The following is a 15,479-nucleotide window of genomic DNA, read 5'->3' on the forward strand; positions in this document are numbered from 1 at the left end:
GGCAGGGCAGCACAGCATATCATAAACACACAGGTTCTGAAGCCATGATTGACGAGGCTCACACGGTGACTATCCTACCTTATTGTGCTCCATATTTCTTCCCAGAACAATGAAAACGACTATAGCAAGCATCTTATCCAACAATGTGATGTCTATGTGGCTTACTATGCACAAAGCACTCAGAACATTATCTCTGACATGGTCTGTTATTAGCAAATAACCACCAGCAGATGTCTTAATTGGGGATCCATAGAAAAGACTCTTGAAGGAGACTTCAGTGTGAGTGGTTTATCTAGGAGGCAATCCTGTTAAAATTCAGTGGGTAAGAGGGAAGGGAAGAAAGCCAATAACAAAAGCAACTACCTTAAGAGCTGGGGCTTCATCCCACTGGAGGACTCAGGGAGCTATTTAGAAGATGTATTTGAAAGTCTTTCACACAAGGGTTGAGGGGAGAGTGCTGGGGTTGGATGTGCAGTTCCCCCACCCCAAGCTCATTCTTTGGTTGCTTGCTCCCTACATGATGGGGTTCTTTTGGGGGGCTGTGGACTCTTCAGAAAGGGTAACTGATGGCTAATGCACAACACTATTGGAGGGCTTGTGGGAGTTCGTTATTTTTATCCTAATCTGTCTCTCTTTCTGCTTCCTCCTCTGCCATGGTGTGAGCCACTTTCACTGCATACCCCACCACCGCTGACACCCCACTGGCACTGCTAGGGCTGGTTCACTGTGCCCTCCCCACCATGATGGGCTTACACCCTCTGAAACTATAAACCCAACTCAACTGATCCTCCTTTCAGTAGTTTCTGTGAGATATTATGGTCACAGCTATGCAAAAGTGAGTTAATACTCTGATACTTTTTTGTTTGCCTGTTTGTTTTGTCTGGGGAGAGGATCTCTAGTCAAAAAGATGTGGCTGTTGATATAATAGCTGGAGACCAGCCGGTGGGCACAGAAATAGTCATCCAGGGTGTGTGAGAGAGCTCCAACAGTGTCTGGCTCAGTTTATCATCTGGATTCCTATAATGACTTTACTGATCTGAAAGGTGGAAAAACACGACTTAAGGAAAGAGAGAAGATGTGCTGTAAGCTTGGCAAGAGAAGGTAGTAACTGAGGGAGCAGGAGTAAGAGATAAGGGTAGGCCCCTGCCAGCAAGGATTGGCTCAAAGATCCTTGGTACTGGGCCTTCAAGGCATCTCATCACTTGCTCACCAATTATCTCTTGATATTTTATGACTCCTCCACTTAGCAAGGATAAGCTTAATACCACAGCATACACATCATACATACACCCTGATCATTTCCACTTATTGATTTAGGTTCTTTTGAGACAGGGTTTCTCTGTATGTCCATGGTTGTCCTGAACCAGGTTGGCTTCAAACTCAAGAGATTCACCTGTCTCTGCCTCTCAAGTGCTGGGATTAAAGGTGTGCGCAACCACTGCCCAGCAGATCTTTCCCACTAAATGTAGCATGACAAGATGGTACATGAAGGAATATAGGAAAAGAAACCACTCACCAGATCAATGCAGAAAAAACTAAACAACAGCAAACAACCAATGATCAGCAGTTTTTTAGAAAAGTATTCATAAATATGGAGGAAGCTCTTTCAACGTTCAGAATAATTTTTAAAAGCAAATTCAAATTTAATTTTAAGTGGTACACTACTCATATTAGTGGGGTAACATGCATGTTTACTACATGTAAATATTTTGTACAAATAGTCAAAAAGCTCACAGCAATCCTTCTGCCTCAGCTTCCTGAGTGCATCACCAGCTCTTATCATTAAGTGATTAATCCTCTCTTGTCTTTTTTGCATGAAGAAGAATGATTCTATCATACTGAGCTTAAATTAATGCAGACACTGTAGATGTTAATTATGCACTATGTATCTCAGAAAGCAAGGAAAAAGGATTTTGAATGTTTTCTTTTGCAGACCAATATTTTAATATTTGAGTGTATTTGCAAAAATTCATTTAAGACTGTTGATCATCTGCTGGGCAACTGGAATTTTTCCATTTTAATTCTTGGGGTTTTCTCTGAAAGCCACAACAGGATAGAAATTACACAGAGAGTGTCTCGGGAGGGACATTGCTTGTTTTGTATCCTTCTGGGTTGATTTTGGAATTGATCTGTGACCCAGAAACACAGAGGACAGTGTGGGTTGGCTTTCATCATGGAGCTCACCATCTTCTCCTGCAGTTGTTGGGCTGTCCCCACTAGGAATGTTTTTGAAGTGGTATTCTCATTAAAAATCTAAGATCCAGAAGAAGCTATAGGAGCAGAACATTGCAAATCACTCCTGTTTACTTAGGCTGGGTAATACCACTGTGCTGGCAGGGGCTCTATTTTTTCAGTTTAGAGTTGATTCCCTTGAAACCAGAGCTAGCCTCTTCAGATGTTCAATCAGCAAGTTATTTGGTTAGTGCTCAAGAAGTACATTGCTGGACAAGAGAGTGAACATGACAAACCTCAAACCTCTGTGCTAGAGTCATCTCTTTCTCTCTCTGTCTGTCTCTGTCTCTGTCTGTCTCTGTCTCTGTCTCTGTCTCTCTCTCTCTCTCACACACACACACACCCCACAGAGTATGTGTGCACATGCATGTTGTATATGTGTATGTGTGTAGGTCAGAGGACAACCTCAAATGCCTTCCAGCTTTTGTTTGAGACAGGGTTTCTCGTTGACCTGAATGCTGCCGAGCAGGTCAGACTAGCTGGCTAGTGAGCTTCTGGGGATTTTCCTGTGTCCACCTCTTATCATATCATCTCTGGGAGTACAATCCTATGCCAAAGAGCTTGGCATTTCTATTTGGCTTCTGGGAATACACTCTCAGGTCCTAACAATTGTAAGGCAAGGGGTTTACATACTGAAACACCTCCCTAGTCCATAGTTTGTAGTTTTATAAGAAAAATTAATGTGTAAACAGAACAGCTGTGTAATTACTGAGATGCATTTAGGGAGAAGAATTGGTGAGAACTGAGTTACTGGACTGAAAACATGGGAGAATTCAGTGAATAAAACTGTGATAGTGTGCCCTTGATTTAAATTCCTCTTTCTTCTCTTCCCGTATTGGTTTAGTAGAGAAGTGGTGTGCAGGTGAAAGGTTGTATGACAGAACAGCTCCAATGAGGGGAAGATGGATAAGTAGAACTCTTTTCACCAATGGAACTATTATCTGCAGCTCAATACTAGTCCTGAACCACTGGGTAATGGCACTTGAAACATGGCCATGCCACTGCAGAACCAAAGCTTCCATTTAATCAAAACTCAAGTAGTCACCTGTGGCCATTCTACTGGTTCCCTCCAGGACAAGACAAGGAGCCACCTCTGGAAGAGTGGAAACAGGAAGAGTAGGCAAAACGGCTTGGTGAGAACATTGTGACTCAGGTTGCAAGAGTCAGCTTGGTTTTGAAGAGAAAGCTCACATGTTAGTCAAGGTCCAAACAAGAGACCAAAAACATACACTTCGTTTATGTTTACTAATGCCAACTCCATATCATACGAACCAGCTGCTTAGTACTTTTGTGGTATTATACAACCATCTCTGTCCAGGTGCAGAACATTTTTCAATATCCCAGAAAGGAACCTCATACCTCTTAAGAAGTTGCTCCCCAATAACGGGCACCCAGACTGATAGCTGGGAAGCCGGCATGGGACTGACTCAGGCCCCCTTGAATATGGGTCTCAGCCAGAAGGACTGAGCAGTCTAAAGGACCTCAGGCAGTGGAACCAGGATGTATCCCTGGTGCACAAAGGAACTTGCAAACACATCCCCCATGGAGGGATACTGCCTTAACCTAGAGACAGGAGAGAAGTCCTAGTCCCTACTTCAAATGACTTGACAGATTTACATGACCCCACCTGGATAGCATTGCCCTACATGTGGAATGGGGGTGGGAGGGATGGGAGGGGAGGGTGGTCAGGGTGCATGTGAGGGGGCAGAGAGGGTAAAAGGGAGGGAGGGAGGAGGGGGAACTGGAATCAACATGTAAAATAATAAATTAAATAAAAAAAGAAGTTTCTCCCCATTGATTGCCCATCTGAAGTTGCTCATCACTGATTCCTGTCTCTGATTTGGAAATCACCACTTAGTGTTCAATAAAGATTTACTTTTCTGGATATTCTTATGAGCAGACTCAGACCATATGTGACCTTTTGCATTTGACTTTTGTCAATTTCTATCGGCACTGTTCACAGTAACCAATAGGGAGAAACAGCACAATCTCCATTGAGACCAACCCCTCCCCAACACACACATACAGAAATGTTATGCACTGTAAAACGTGCTGCTAACACATGATGTGACCCGAGTTCTTAGAACAGAGGGAATTTAGATACAGAATTGTGAGCTAAGTTTAAAGTTGTTAATTTGGTGGCTGAAAATCGAACCAGGTACTTTGGAAGTAGCTCCTTCACGAAGCAGTTGCCAGCCCTGGTGTTGGAAAGAGAGGGTTGGAATCTAAAGTGTTGAAGACTGAGGCATACCCAGAGAGGCATGGCTAAGAGCTTTGTAGACAGGGTGCTGGTTAGGTGGAGCTGCGAGTTTGAAAGCTGCTTCAGACTGTTTCTGGATATGTTAGAAAAGTTACAAGCAAGATGGAGGAGCTGCTGCTGTGGGACGACTAGGTTTTGTGAGGCGACACTCAAGGGGCCAGTGAGCAGACAGGAACCCAGGACACCAGCATGAAGCCAATCATTCCTCCAGCTCCGTGCTTCTCTTTTTATGTTCCTGTTGGGAAAGCCCAGGATGGGGTAACCAGCGGACTGCAGTTTGCGGAGTCTCTGCCCCAGTACTGTACATCAGACTATAGGAGGACCGTTTGGAGCTGGGGACATTCATTTAATAAATAGCACAGTTCGTGAAAGTTCATGAAAGAGAAACTTGGGCTGCTTTGACAGAGCTCTGTGTGGGAGGAGTTGCAGAGCAGGATCTGAACTCTAGCTATGTGGACTTTGATCCTCCATTCTTTGCTGGAAAAGCTCTTCATGGCCAAGGAGAATGAAGTAAAATGCAATTCATCCTATTCATACCATTCAAGATCTGAATGTTTTCTTCAGACTGCAAGAGTTGAGTTCCTGGGAGTTTAAGGCAAGAGAGGAGTGGCTTAACCCCCCCCCCCCCGTGTGTGTGTGTTCACGCACACTTGTGTGCCCATATGTGGAAGCCTGACCAAGCTGATTTTGGGGATCTTCCTCCATGGCCCTTTCATGTTCACTGAAGCAGTCTCTCAATCAAACCTGAAGCTCTTGGATATGACTATCCTCGTTAGCCACATTGCTCTCCCATCTCTCTTTCGTGGTGCTAGAATTATAGGCAGGCAGCCTGGCATCTATGTGGGTTTTGGGGATCTGAACTCCAGTCCTCATGTTTGCCTGTGCGCTAAACATTTTAACCACTAACTGTCTCTCTAGCCTGTGACTGGCCATTCTGGGCCTAGTTTCAAGTCATCATTTCTCTCTGTCCTTAAAACAACAACAACAAAAACAACAACAACAACAACAACATACCATACAATTTTAAGTGTGTAATTCAACGGTTTAAAATGCTTTATAAGAGTGCACCTCTATCCCTTGCTCCCATGCCAGATTTTGACCCCTAGAAACCTCCACTCTGGTATTAACTTGTCATTCACCATGTCCCTTTCCTCTGCCTCTGACACCACAGGAAACTTCATGAATAGGCAGATCCACAGAGATCCACAGAGATAGGAAGGAAGTTTCCTATGAATGAAATCCTACAGCATGGCCTTTGGAGTCTGGCCTCTCACACTAGTGTCATGTTTTCATGGTTCATGTAGCACCAAGTTGTTCCCGTGTCTGACTGCATGGAATTCCACTGCATGGCTACATCATCTTGTCCATGTGTCTGTCAGGTACCCACCTGGTTGTTTCTACCTTTGGTCTCTTTTACTGTGATCATTCATGCATGAGTTTTTGTGTGGGTATGTTTTCCTTATCTCAAACATACACCCAGGTGTGTAATTGTTGAGTCATATGGTATTTTAGTTTGTTTTCTATGGTATAGCAGAAAATCTAAGTTCAATGATTTATATAAAGACATTTATTTTGAAGGTGTTCTTCATGCTGGGAAGTTCCAGACTGGGCACCCTCATCTGATGAAGGCCTCGTGCTGTGTCAGCTTCTATGGCACATAGAAGGGCAAGCGGGTGTATGCTCATTTTTCAGAGCCCCACCCATCAGATAATCCTTAAGAAAGCCACATTAATCATAACCATTCACTTTTTGGCAGGAAACCTACATATCATTTCCTGGGATGGCTATAGCTTGCCACATATCAGTGTTTTCAATTCTATTAGGATTATTTTAACTAGGCTAAAAACATACATAGGACTACATCCAGAGCCAGAGACAGCATGAAGGAGTATTAGCTTACAATATCTATTTCCTGGTTGGTTATCCCTGCTTCAGGGATTCTGCCTTACAGGATGGAATTATTAGTACTGAGGCATGCATATGAAGATTTTAAAACAGCAGTGGCCAGAACCAGAAACAAACCCCCATGTTCATCAATAGTGGGATTGTTGGAATCATTTTTACTGCACATTGATGGTCTAGCTGTGAAAAGTGAATTTGAGGCATGTCTGTCCATATCAGTCTAGAAGGTTACCCATCATCTATTGTTAAGGAAATCCATCCTAAACTTGGAGATAAGGTGAAAAGTCTGACTTTAGCATCCCACTAAAGCATTTTCTAGGCAGCCTGAAGGTATTCTGTCTTTCTTCCACTATAAGGAATTTGGCTCAACTGATGCTTACAGTGGACTAAGGCCAAATGTCTCACAGCCTGGCAAAATCTAGAGGCTACCCTGTAATACATTTATTAGTTCTTTTTTTTTCTTTTTATATGGTAAAGAAGATAACTCTGCAGTTATAACTTTATTTCCCTGTAGGACAGTGATGAATTTCACATTTAATCCAGTTCTGTTATAGTATTCATATTTTACAATTTATATAATCTTGAAGCACTCATAACTGTTCATATCTGTGTGGAACCTTTTTTTTTTAAAAAAGGCAACTTGACAGGTTTTGATATTATTAAATGAAAAAAGCAGGCTATTGAGAACATGCTTAGTTTGTTCAGTCATATAAAAATTCCTACTCATATGTCTTCATGTTGGTGTGCTTATATATGTGGATGCAAATATGGACAGACCTATACTAGAGTGTCAATATTAGTCTTGTTGCTTAGTGGGAAGCATGTGAGGGAATATATCTATTTCTACCTTGTTCTCATTCTCTCACCTTTCAAAAAGGGATTTATTTTTATTCTATGTAGATAAATGTTTTTGTCTTGTCTTGGCCTGTATGTATGCATCTGCACCACATGTGCGTCTGGTGCCTGAGAAGGTCAGAAGATGATGTTGGCTCTCTTGGAACTGGAGTTACAGGTGGTTGTGAGCCACAATGTGGGTGTTGGGAACTGAACCCTGTCCTTTATAAAAGCAGCCAGTGCTCTTAACTGTGATTCATCTCTCTAACCTCTATCTCTCTTTCTCATATCGATACTGTATCTCTTTCTGTAAAATCTATTTCTCCATTTGTGCAGATATAAATATATCTGCTAATATATTGTCTTATTTTGTAAATTATCTTCAAGAGTACAGTCCTGATAACCAGGCAGTCTAGAGAGCATCAAGGGGTTGTCTAAAATCCTTTGTTTCCCACGAACATATCAAGAAGAAAATTCAGAGTGTTTATTCCCTAGAGATGAGGTGCTGCCATTTAAACCACACTCTAGGCCTTGAGTCTTGATGCATGATGGCACCTCACTCAAATGACTGGGTTGCAGGAAGCTTTAACCAAGGTGACTCTTAGCACTTTTGTCTCTTGTTAAGAGTAGTTTTTCCCACACCAGCCCCAAATAACACATAGAGACCCTGTATTAGATATAAAGCTGTTGGCCAGTTACTAGTTTCTTATTGGCTAGTTCTGTCTTAATTATTAACCCATTTCTATTAATCTAAGTACTTCCACGTGGTCTTATCTTACCGGAGAGAAGGGCTGGCGTTCTACCCTATAGTCTTCTATCTTGTATTTCCCTACCACTTTCTCTCTCCACCTAGTCTCCTAAAACTCTTGTTTTCCTATTGGCCAACAGTGCTTTATTCATTAACCAACAAGAGAAACATATTTATAGAATAACAACTCCCATCATCTCTTTTCTGTCTAATTTTAATTTTAATATCATAAAATATATAACAGAACAGTTATCAAATAAGAACCATAGTTAACAATATTTAGTCCTTTAACATTTAGCTAGATTTAAAGAAAATATTTTATCATCTGTCCTATCTTTGTGAGTCTGAAGTCCTATATGTAACTTATCTGTAATCCTAATTAAAGAAAATTTATAACCATAACTATTTGTCTTTAATTCCTTCAAAGACCATAGAAGGATAATATATAAACTCTAGAAATGACAGAGACAACTCGCCTGGTCAGTCACAGTTCTTCTGTAATGTTCCGTCTTCAGCCCATAGGCCATAGTGTATCTGGCAGACTCTTCAGCAAAGCACTTTAAACTGTATTTTTGTATTGGCAGTTTGTCAGTAATTTTTTTCTGTGTCCTGCAGACTGCCTGGCAGACTCTTCCATGAAGCAGGAACCCTGCAACATTGTTCTCTTGTATCAACAGTCACTTTCCTGTGGGTCCTGCATGTCCAGTTTATGTAGCATAAAGTCAAACAGTCCAGACAAGAGCAGTATCTTGTCTAAATGGCTAGTCTTGCTATATTGAGGCAAATTCCATAATACATTTCTTTAAGGTCCATCTTTCTTTTTGATGTAGGTGATGTTGTTAGGAGCAGTTGTGCCTCATTGTTAAGAAAAACCCTAAACCATTTTAAGTGCCATATTCTGTAGGTCTTTGAAAGGTATGAAGAATGTCTATCCATCTTAAATATATCTCTGTATATCTAGAAATCCTAATTAACTTAATTATAAGTTTTCACTATCATAGGTAACTATCTATAATCTGTATTAAATTATATATTATATTTCTAAACGAGCTATGTAAACACAATACCTAAGAGGAGAAATATATTTATCATAAAATTGACCTTGAATTTGTATCAATAAATGAAAATCCATTCCAAAATAAAGTATTTCTAACTATATCATATTTTTTTACCTTTAAAAAGATTGGATGTGATCATTAACCATTTATAACCAAGCCCATTTAAATGAAAACAAACATTTATAGACAATATTTGAGAATTTGGGTGTCGTTCATTTCAAATTGTTTTCTGTTGGTAGGTAATCGCTGTCATGGGGATCCTAAGAAGATGTAGAAATCCTGGCTGTTTTGAATGTTGGGTCATCTGGGACACTGTTTTAGGGGGTCTTGTTGATCAAACTATGTTAGTCTGGAAGGAATCCATAGCTTTTTATTTTTTGTGGAAACAAAATTAGAAATCTTTTTTTCTAGTAATCTGTCCTTAGACTTAAATTTTGGAGTCAAAGTATTTTTAAAAATATGTAAATTGAATTAATTCAGCAGTATTTCTTTTAACAGTTGCTGTTATTTCCTCAGAAATCAAACAATTTGAAGATAACAGAATAGTGTATAGTATCTAAAGTTTCTCTGTGTTTTTTATCTTTATGTGCCTTTTCTATTATTTTATGTTTTTTTTTTTATTTTTTGAGACAGGGTTTTTTGTGTGTGTGTGTGTGTGTGTGTGTGTGTGTGTGTGTGTGTGTGTGTAACTTTCATCTGTCCTGGAATTAACTCTGTATACCAGGTTTATTTTGAAATAATAGAGACCTGCTTGTTTTTGTTTCTTGAATGCTGGAATTAAAGACATGTGCCATCATATTTAGCTATTCTGTCTTTTTAAAACCATTTTATTCTTTTTTTCTCCCAAGCCTATGTATATTTTAAAATAGATTAGAAACTTTTAGAGTTTTTTTTTTTTTATGAATCTGTCTTTATTGTAAATCTTTATATTTTTCTGGCTTTGAGTCTTTTATCTGCTAAACAACATTTTTAAAATGAAAGCCATAGCTGTTTTAGCCGTGGTCTATCCAAGATGGCTACGGGTACTTTTACCGCCAGAATTGAGAGCTGTGTTTACTGCCTTGGTCTATGCTGCCATTCAGCAGCATGCTGCCAGCTTGGAGATGTGGTCACTGCCATTGCCAGTCTCGTACATATGATTCAGTTGTTAGCAGAGCTCTTTAAAAGCGTTTTTGTTTTTTGTCGCTTATGCTGAGTCAGGAAATCTCCCTTAAAATAGCCGCACACATCTCTGTTTGTCTCTAGCAAAACAGAGTCCAATTGAGAAAAATGCTGTTGTCAAGAAGTCTTGCTTGTCTTTGTTCTTTTGTTTTTAAAACAATTTTTTAAAGCTTTTGTTAAGTTTTCAGTGGAAGTTCTTTGCCCCATGTTGGGTGCCATTATGTTAAGAGTAGTTTTTCCCACTGGTCTGGTCTCACTGTTTTGCCAGCCCCAAATAACACATAGAGACTCTGTATTAGATATAAAGCTGTTGGACAATTACTAGTTTCTTATCAGCTAGCTCTGTCTTAATTATTAACCCATATCTATTAATCTAAGTACTTCCACGTGGTCTTAGCTTAAGGGACTACCCTATAGTCCTCCATCTTGGATTTCCCTACCACTTCCTCTCTCCACCTAGTCTCCTAGTCCCACCTATCTTGTTTTCCTATTGGCCAACAGTGCTTTATTCATTAACCAATAAGAGAAACATATTTATAGAATAACATCTCCCATCAGTCTCTTGCTGCCCAGGCAGTAGGTAGTCATGATGAAAATGCAATGAACTACCGACAACATGGCAGGGCATAGCTCTTCTCGTACACCTGCATAGTGGTGGATTGATTTATACTGCAGTAGTAAGGTGGGCAGGGCCTGGCTTCGGCAGTCTATCTGACTCTTTTGCATTATGAATCCTTCAGCAGGCAATCTGTTTTAGCTTTGACACCTTTTTTTTTTTTTTTTTTTTTTTGATCTGTTATTTTTGAGACAGGATCTTACTATATGGTTCTGGTTGGCCTGGAACTCCCTCTGTAGATCAGGCTAGCCTTGAACTAATAGAGATATCTGCCTGCCTTTGCGACCTGAGTAATGAGATTAAAGGTGTGTGCTGCCATGCCTAGTAGCATCCTCGAAACGTAAGTTCTTGTGAGATGATAATGTGTGTAATGTTCCTCACATCTGCTTGGCACAAAGCATGCTGTCAGAAACAGTCAGCAATATTCTCAACTTTCGGGTGAGTTCAGCACACACTGGGACATTGCTTATTCAAAGTCTGTAGTGAGAAAACCTCCTCACATTCCATGTTCAATAAGATATTTGTCATGGTTGCTACATGCTTTATTGATGGACCATTTTTTCCCATCAGAAGTGACAAAGTCTGGCTGAACATTGGGGAATGGGTGTGTCCTGCTGAAGCCAATGAGAATTTTATAAAGACAAGTCTACTAGGATTAGAACTATGTTTGGGTTGTGCAAAGAACCTCTTTAACAGGGCTCCCTGACAGTTATAATGAACTAGAAGAGAGATATGGAGGCATGAAATAGTGATATTGGAGTAACTTGGGCAAAGTCATCTCTAATGGGTAATTTCTTTTATATAGATTGCTTGGATGATAGACATTTATTTATTTATTGTGGTATATGGATTCACATTATAGATAATTATAATCCTTTGTTTCCTCTCACGAATGCACCTGAAGAGTTCATATTGTATTACTCTATTAAAGGCTGGCCAGGGTGAGTGGTGAGGTGGGAAGGCACTCAGGCAAGTCGGTTAGGGTTTTATGCAGACTGATTCCTTTGATCAACTCTGATGCATATTTGGACACACAGGCAACATTTAGTGAAACAATGGAAATATTTAGTGAGCCAATCAGATTAACATATAAATGATGCTTGAATTCGTGAAGAGCTTATTGATTTCTCTTAAATGACTTCCAGATGGGTTTGCATTTTTTCATGATTTATTACAACCCATATTATAATATTTATAAATAATACCAAGAATTCTTTGGAGGTTATATGACATATAATAAGCTGATCTACACCAGATGGCTTTAGGTAAGGACAGACACTGGTAAAACGAAGGTCCTGTGTTGAACAAGGATTAAAGCAATTCTCAAGCAACTCATAAAATACTAGATACATAAAAGTAGAAATGTAAAATGTTTTTAAAAGGAAAGCTTTTGTAAGTTTAATCTCATGTGTGAGGTTTTTTGTTTTTTGTTTTTTTTTTATTTTGTTTTGTTTTTTCAGTTCAAGTTAGGAAATGTTACTGTATCACAAACTTTACTAAGAGACCATAACTCAACTGTCAGTGATGTGGTTTACAAAGTTCTCTTCCTTAAACCACATGACAACTATTCATAGGAACAAAAAAACCTTATTTCTTTTTCTCAGTATGTCTATATTCTATAACAACTGAAAATGCACTAAAAACATTATTATGTAATGACCACAAGTACACACATATATGTGTATGTACAGTGATAGTCTATTGTTAAGTAGGTTGAGAACAGTGTGAACATGAGAGAGAAGACTCTAACCTGAAATGCCATAATTAAGTTATGTGTATCTACAGAAAGCACTGGAAGGCTATTGTGACAAATGATATCACAAGTGACAGTCAAGAAAAAGGAATATGATAAGAAAAAGAAACATTTCATTTTGTAAAGTAGCACAATGACAGAAAACATGTTAGAAGTTTCAGTCTCACTGTGTTCTGCTAGGCTGTGACATATATTCTGGTCCAGTTTTGGAGGAGTAGCTAATTTCATGTTAGGGGGATTATCCCTACTGAAAAATGTTATCACTTAAAGCATATTTTAGTGATGATGTTTTCTTTGTGTTAGTTATCACACTGATGGTAAAGGGTGTACATCATGGGTACCCTTATAGTACTTGGCAAGTGTCCCCTTTCTGAACATTGCTTCTGATGCCTCTTTGCTTTTTTTTTTTTTTTGTTTGTTTGTTTTTTTTAAGAACAGTGTTGATACCTGAATGGATGAAAAGAAGAGGGGATTACAAAACTCTACTATTATACATGTAGTGTTTTATATTATTAATATTGAATTAAGACATTTTTAGTCTTCAACCTCAGATTGCAAAGTGGACTTCCACCTTATGTGAACACTCTCCTTTCCACAGCCCTGGTTGGAACCACACTATTTCTCAATTTTTTTACTTTGTTTTCATTTTAGGAGCCGTCATTCTGTAGTCTGCTGCATACATCACAGAGAGAATGACTGAAACATGAAACTCGTACCTAGTGATTTACACCCTGAGGTGGATTTTGTGTTTGCCTAGAGTCTGGGATTCGTATCACACTTAGGGAGGTGACTTTGATATTAACACAAAGCGATTACTTTGTCTTGGTAGTGCACGCCTATACTCCAAGCATTCAGGTGGTTTAGGTGAGTGGAAAATGAAGTCAGAGTTTGGCCTCAAACTTGCTGGGTAGTCTAAAGTGGCTTCTTGCTTTCCCCTTCCACGTGTTGGGATCACAGGCAGAAGCTACACCTAGCTCATTTTCACCTTTATTTCTTACCTCCTTGGAGGAGAGAGGTATGGCAGTGAGGGTATAAAAGGGGGGCCTTTTGAGGGATCTGGATCAAGTTCTTTCTATCCTCAAGGAGCTAAACAATTGCTCCACTCGATTATGAGAAGCTTCACTCTTGCTATGGTGGCTTTAGACACCATTTTATCATATACCTAACTTTAATATATACTTGACTATTTTAAACATATTTTTATAATTCATTGACAATGTTATAATTTTCCACATAAAGTTTAATATCATACTGTCTAGTCTAGTTTCATTATAATTTTATTGGTATTTTAATGAGAGTTGTTAAGTTAGAAATCAATATTTTCATATTTACTTTCTGTGTCTTTTAGGAATATATAAGAGTTTTCTAATTGACTTTTTCACACTTCTTGAAAAAATTTCCTAGATATTTTCATATATTTGTTGGTATTAGAAGTGGACTTTATCTTAATACCACTTAACTGGTTATTAATTCTATAGTGAATGTCTTTAATTTCCATACATTATTTACTAACTTACTTGAATAGGAAGAAAGCAATAGTATAAAAATAGTATAAAAAAATCTGTACTTTCATTAAAAATGAATAAAATACTTAAATTTGTTTTGGGTGAAACAGATAAAAGTAATTTTTACTTGAAACAAGTTTCTAAAATAAATTTTATGAGAAGATAATATTTTAGTCACATATTAAAGTATATTATAAAACTTTGATGGAGAAAATATCTTGTATATATAGTATTTGTTTAGGGAAAAATTTGTTTAGAGAAAGCAATATTTGTATATTTAAAAAGTTAATTTATGATAATCCTGTTGGTAAATATGTATTAAAAGAAATATAAACTACTTAATGAATTATGTAAGGAAAGATGATGATCATTTGGAAAACTACATTTGTTCTTTTGATCTCTGCATGTGTTAGTCACCCTTCGGTCCCTGTAAGAAATACTGCAGGAGAGGTTTAATATGGCGGTTTTGGTCCACAAGGTACTGGCCTATTTCTTTTGGGCATGTGGTTTGGCTGTATTTCATGGACACATCATGGAGCATTCATGCCGGGGTGCAAGAACAAATAACTATAGTCTAAACTTCCTTTTAAACATACGTCTCCAATAACCTACACTTGCACCCAAGGGTCCACCTCTTAAATTTCTAGCATCTTCCAATAGAACCATGGTGGGGATCGAACCTTTCACACATGACCTTTGAGGGTCATTTCATAATTACACTAAAACACTGTACAGAAATCAGCTTAGTCACCTCCAAGTCTTATTCGTATGTGTAAATAAAGCCATAAAAATAGTGGAGAAAATAGTGCTACTTGTTTGCATCACTTGGGTAATAAAACCTTTCAAAGCATCATACATGTTCCAGAAAATACAAGGAAATTAATTTAAAAACTTAAAATGCAAAACCCAAATGCAAAATATCAAACCAATAGTAACCCGAAGGGAAGGATGGATCAGAGGGTCAAGTGCTCCTCAAACACACCCGAGTTCAGTCCCTTGAAACTAGATAAAAATGGGCAGCAAGAACCCACTCCAGGGAGCTGTCTTCTGACATCCACATGCAGTCTGTAACACACATGCTCTTCCATCATGGATATGCATGCACACTCACACACACAGCCCAGTTAATATAATAACTCAGTTTAACAAAGTGAAAGCAACAGCAATAAAATACTATTCTAAAGGGTTGACAGATAAATTATAACCTAGGAACATATTGGTAGCATATGCAATACATATGGACTGAGGGATGATTTCTAGTGTGATACTTTTATGAGTAACAGTGTAACTTTATTTAGAATTTGGTGTTATTATAATCTTTAACTTCATCCTTTATACTTAAAAATTCTCTATAGCTACTTCTTAGTAAACTTATTTAATTTACCAGTTCCGTGGGGTTCAGGGTTTTCT

Source organism: Phodopus roborovskii, unplaced genomic scaffold, assembly GCF_943737965.1.
Source record: "Phodopus roborovskii unplaced genomic scaffold, PHOROB, whole genome shotgun sequence".
NCBI classification, from domain to species: domain Eukaryota; kingdom Metazoa; phylum Chordata; class Mammalia; order Rodentia; family Cricetidae; genus Phodopus; species Phodopus roborovskii.